Consider the following 6,173-nt stretch of genomic DNA (forward strand, 5'->3'; position numbering starts at 1 on the left):
CCCAAAACGGTCCCCGTTGCATTGACGTTAAAGGCCCGTAAAGCCCCCTAGACTCGTAAAATATCCGTAAAATCGCCTTTGTACGGACAAAAAAGTGGTGCTATGGTAAAAATGGGTATCAATCGAAAGCTCTCGTTTACCCAGACACAATCCTGCAGGAAAATTCCACTTTTTCCCCATAGGAAAGTTTGTACGGGAAAATCAAAATTTTGGGTCAATGGGGGGTCCCCCCCGATTTCGTTCAAAATCGGCACACAGGTGCCCCACCACCAGCCGAGAAACTTTTCCCAAAACGGTCCCCGTTGCATTGACGTTTAAGGCCCGTAAAGCCCCCTAGACTCGTAAAATATCCGTAAAATCGCCTTTGTACGGACAAAAAAGTGGTGCTATGGTAAAAATGGGTATCAATCGAAAGCTCTCGTTTACCCAGACACAGTCCTGCAGGAAAATTCCACTTTTTCCCCATAGGAAAGTTTGTACGGGAAAATCAAAATTTTGGGTCAATGGGGGTCCCCCCCGATTTCGTTCAAAATCGGCACACAGGTGCCCCACCACCAGCCGAGAAACTTTCCCCAAAACGGTCCCCGTTGCATTGACGTTTAAGGCCCGTAAAGCCCCCTAGACTCGTAAAATATCCGTAAAATCGCCTTTGTACGGACAAAAAAGTGGTGCTATGGTAAAAATGGGTATCAATCGAAAGCTCAGGTTTACCCAGACACAGTCCTGCAGGAAAATTCCACTTTTTCCCCATAGGAAAGTTTGTACGGGAAAATCAAAATTTTGGGTCAATGGGGGTCCCCCCCGATTTCGTTCAAAATCGGCACACAGGTGCCCCACCACCAGCCGAGAAACTTTCCCCAAAACGGTCCCCGTTGCATTGACGTTTAAGGCCCGTAAAGCCCCCTAGACTCGTAAAATATCCGTAAAATCGCCTTTGTACGGACAAAAAAGTGGTGCTATGGTAAACATGGGTATCAATCGAAAGCTCTCGTTTACCCAGACACAGTCCTGCAGGAAAATTTCTTTTTTTCCCCATAGGAAAGTTTGTACAGGAAAATCAAAATTTTGGGTCAATGGGGGGTCCCCCCCGATTTCGTTCAAAATCGGCACACAGGTGCCCCACCACCAGCCGACAAACTTTTCCCAAAACGGTCCCCGTTGCATTGACGTTTAAGGCCCGTAAAGCCCCCTAGACTCGTAAAATATCCGTAAAATCGCCTTTGTACGGACAAAAAAGTGGTGCTATGGTAAAAATGGGTATCAATCGAAAGCTCTCGTTTACCCAGACACAGTCCTGCAGGAAAATTTCACTTTTTCCCCATAGGAAAGTTTGTACGGGAAAATCAAAATTTTGGGTCAATGGGAGGTCCCCCCCGATTTCGTTCAAAATCGGCACACAGGTGCCCCACCACCAGCCGAGAAACTTTCCCCAAAACGGTCCCCGTTGCATTGACGTTTAAGGCCCGTAAAGCCCCCTAGACTCGTAAAATATCCGTAAAATCGCCTTTGTACGGACAAAAAAGTGGTGCTATGGTAAAAATGGGTATCAATCGAAAGCTCTCGTTTACCCAGACATAGTCCTGCAGGAAAATTTCACTTTTTCCCCATAGGAAAGTTTGTACGGGAAAATCAAAATTTTGGGTCAATGGGGGGTCCCCCCCGATTTCGTTCAAAATCAGCACACAGGTGCTTCACCACCAGCCGAGAAACTTTCCCCAAAACGGTCCCCGTTGCATTGACGTTTAAGGCCCGTAAAGCCCCCTAGACTCGTAAAATATCCGTAAAATCGCCTTTGTACGGACAAAAAAGTGGTGCTATGGTAAAAATGGGTATCAATCGAAAGCTCTCGTTTACCCAGACACAGTCCTGCAGGAAAATTCCACTTTTTCCCCATAGGAAAGTTTGTACGGGAAAATCAAAATTTTGGGTCAATGGGGGGTCCCCCCCGATTTCGTTCAAAATCGGCACACAGGTGCCTCACCACCAGCCGAGAAACTTTCCCCAAAACGGTCCCCGTTGCATTGACGTTAAAGGCCCGTAAAGCCCCCTAGACTCGTAAAATATCCGTAAAATCGCCTTTGTACGGACAAAAAAGTGGTGCTATGGTAAAAATGGGTATCAATCGAAAGCTCTCGTTTACCCAGACACAATCCTGCAGGAAAATTCCACTTTTTCCCCATAGGAAAGTTTGTACGGGAAAATCAAAATTTTGGGTCAATTGGGGGTCCCCCCCCGATTTCGTTCAAAATCGGCACACAGGTGCCCCACCACCAGCCGAGAAACTTTCCCCAAAACGGTCCCCGTTGCATTGACGTTTAAGGCCCGTAAAGCCCCCTAGACTCGTAAAATATCCGTAAAATCGCCTTTGTACGGACAAAAAAGTGGTGCTATGGTAAAAATGGGTATCAATCGAAAGCTCTCGTTTACCCAGACACAGTCCTGCAGGAAAATTCCACTTTTTTCCCATAGGACGGGAAAATCAATATTTTGGGTCAATGGGGGTCCCCCCCCCCGATTTCGTTCAAAATCGGCACACAGGTGCCCCACCACCAGCCGAGAAACTTTCCCCAAAACGGTCCCCGTTGCATTGACGTTTAAGGCCCGTGAAGCCCCCTAGACTCGTAAAATATCCGTAAAATCGCCTTTGTACGGACAAAAAAGTGGTGCTATGGTAAAAATGGGTATCAATCGAAAGCTCTCGTTTACCCAGACACAGTCCTGCAGGAAAATTCCACTTTTTTCCCATAGGAAAGTTTGTACGGGAAAATCAAAATTTTGGGTCAATGGGGGGTCCCCCCCGATTTCGTTCAAAATCGGCACACAGGTGCCCCACCACCAGCCGAGAAACTTTCCCCAAAACGTTCCCCGTTGCATTGACGTTTAAGGCCCGTAAAGCCCCCTAGACTCGTAGAAAATCCGTAAAATCGCCTTTGTACGGACAAAAAAGTGGTGCTATGGTAAAAATGGGTATCAATCGAAAGCTCTCGTTTACCCAGACACAGTTCTGCAGGAAAATTTCACTTTTCCCCATAGGAAAGTTTGTACGGGAAAATCAAAATTTTGGGTCAATGGGGGGTCCCCCCCGATTTCGTTCAAAATCGGCACACAGGTGCCCCACCACCAGCCGAGAAACTTTCCCCAAAACGGTCCCCGTTGCATTGACGTTTAAGGCCCTTAAAGCCCCCTAGACTCGTAAAATATCCGTAAAATCGCCTTTGTACGGACAAAAAAGTGGTGCTATGGTAAAAATGGGTATCAATCGAAAGCTCTCGTTTACCCAGACACAGTCCTGCAGGAAAATTTCACTTTTTCCCCATAGGAAAGTTTGTACGGGAAAATCAAAATTTTGGGTCAATGGGGGGTCCCCCCCCGATTTCGTTCAAAATCAGCACACAGGTGCCCCACCACCAGCCGAGAAACTTTCCCCAAAACGGTCCCCGTTGCATTGACGTTTAAGGCCCGTAAAGCCCCCTAGACTCGTAAAATATCCGTAAAATCGCCTTTGTACGGACAAAAAAGTGGTGCTATGGTAAACATGGGTATCAATCGAAAGCTCTCGTTTACCCAGACACAGTCCTGCAGGAAAATTCCACTTTTTCCCCATAGGAAAGTTTGTACGGGAAAATCAAAATTTTGGGTCAATGGGGGGTCCCCCCCGATTTCGTTCAAAATCGGCACACAGGTGCCCCACCACCAGCCGAGAAACTTTCCCCAAAACGGTCCCCGTTGCATTGACGTTTAAGGCCCGTAAAGCCCCCTAGACTCGTAAAATATCCGTAAAATTGCCTTTGTACGGACAAAAAAGTGGTGCTATGGTAAACATGGGTATCAATCGAAAGCTCTCGTTTACCCAGACACAGTCCTGCAGGAAAATTCCACTTTTTCCCCATAGGAAAGTTTGTACGGGAAAATCAAAATTTTGGGTCAATTGGGGGTCCCCCCCGATTTCGTTCAAAATCGGCACACAGGTGCCCCACCACCAGCCGAGAAACTTTCCCCAAAACGGTCCCCGTTGCATTGACGTTTAAGGCCCGTAAAGCCCCCTAGACTCGTAAAATATCCGTAAAATCGCCTTTGTACGGACAAAAAAGTGGTGCTATGGTAAAAATGGGTATCAATCGAAAGCTCTCGTTTACCCAGACACAGTCCTGCAGGAAAATTCCACTTTTTTCCCATAGGAAAGTTTGTACGGGAAAATCAAAATTTTGGGTCAATGGGGGGTCCCCCCCGATTTCGTTCAAAATCGGCACACAGGTGCCCCACCACCAGCCGAGAAACTTTCCCCAAAACGTTCCCCGTTGCATTGACGTTTAAGGCCCGTAAAGCCCCCTAGACTCGTAGAAAATCCGTAAAATCGCCTTTGTACGGACAAAAAAGTGGTGCTATGGTAAAAATGGGTATCAATCGAAAGCTCTCGTTTACCCAGACACAGTTCTGCAGGAAAATTTCACTTTTTCCCCATAGGAAAGTTTGTACGGGAAAATCAAAATTTTGGGTCAATGGGGGGTCCCCCCCGATTTCGTTCAAAATCGGCACACAGGTGCCCCACCACCAGCCGAGAAACTTTCCCCAAAACGGTCCCCGTTGCATTGACGTTTAAGGCCCGTAAAGCCCCCTAGACTCGTAAAATATCCGTAAAATCGCCTTTGTACGGACAAAAAAGTGGTGCTATGGTAAAAATGGGTATCAATCGAAAGCTCTCGTTTACCCAGACAGTCCTGCAGGAAAATTTCACTTTTTCCCCATAGGAAAGTTTGTACGGGAAAATCAAAATTTTGCGAGTTATTTTACGAGTCTAGGGGGCTTTACGGGCCTTAAACGTCAATGCAACGGGGACCGTTTTGGGGAAAGTTTCTCGGCTGGTGGTGGGGCACCTGTGTGCCAATTTTGAAGGAAATCGGGGGGACCCCCCATTGACCCAAAATTTTGATTTTCCCGTACAAACTTTCCTATGGGGAAAAAGTGGAATTTTCCTGCAGGGCTGTGTCTGGGTAAACGAGAGCTTTCGATTGATACCCATTTTTACCATAGCACCACTTTTTTGTCCGTACAAAGGCGATTTTACGGATATTTTACGAGTCTAGGGGGCTTTACGGGCCTTAAACGTCAATGCAACGGGGACCGTTTTGGGGAAAGTTTCTCGGCTGGTGGTGGGGCACCTGTGTGCCGATTTTGAACGAAATCAGGGGGGACCCCCCATTGACCCAAAATTTTGATTTTCCCGTACAAACTTTCCTATGGGAAAAAAGTGGAATTTTCCTGCAGGGCTGTGTCTGGGTAAACGAGAGCTTTCGATTGATACCCATTTTTACCATAGCACCACTTTTTTGTCCGTACAAAGGCGATTTTACGGATATTTTACGAGTCTTGGGGGCTTTACGGGCCTTAAACGTCAATGCAACGGGGACCGTTTTGGGGAAAGTTTCTCGGCTGGTGGTGGGGCACCTGTGTACCGATTTTGAACGAAATCGGGTGGGACCCCCCATTGACCCAAAATTTTGATTTTCCCGTACAAACTTTCCTATGGGGAAAAAGTGAAATTTTCCTGCAGGACTGTGTCTGGGTAAACGAGAACTTTCGATTGATACCCATTTTTACCATAGCACCACTTTTTTGTCCGTACAAAGGCGATTTTACGGATATTTTACGAGTCTAGGGGGCTTTACGGGCCTTAAACGTCAATGCAACGGGGACCGTTTTGGGGAAAGTTTCTCGGCTGGTGGTGGGGCACCTGTGTGCCGATTTTGAACGAAATCGGGGGGGGGACCCCCCATTGACCCAAAATTTTGATTTTCCCGTACAAACTTTCCTATGGGGAAAAAGTGGAATTTTCCTGCAGGACTGTGTCTGGGTAAACGAGAGCTTTCGATTGATACCCATTTTTACCATAGCACCACTTTTTTGTCCGTACAAAGGCGATTTTACGGATATTTTACGAGTCTAGGGGGCTTTACGGGCCTTAAACGTCAATGCAACGGGGACCGTTTTGGGGAAAGTTTCTTGGCTGGTGGTGGGGCACCTGTGTGCCGATTTTGAACGAAATCGGGGGGACCCCCCATTGACCCAAAATTTTGATTTTCCCGTACAAACTTTCCTATGGGGAAAAAGTGGAATTTTCCTGCAGGGCTGTGTCTGGGTAAACGAGAGCTTTCGATTGATACCCATTTTTACCA

Source organism: Amphibalanus amphitrite, unplaced genomic scaffold, assembly GCF_019059575.1.
Source record: "Amphibalanus amphitrite isolate SeventyFive unplaced genomic scaffold, NRLGWU_Aamphi_draft 000415F_arrow, whole genome shotgun sequence".
In the NCBI taxonomy this organism is placed as follows: domain Eukaryota; kingdom Metazoa; phylum Arthropoda; class Thecostraca; order Balanomorpha; family Balanidae; genus Amphibalanus; species Amphibalanus amphitrite.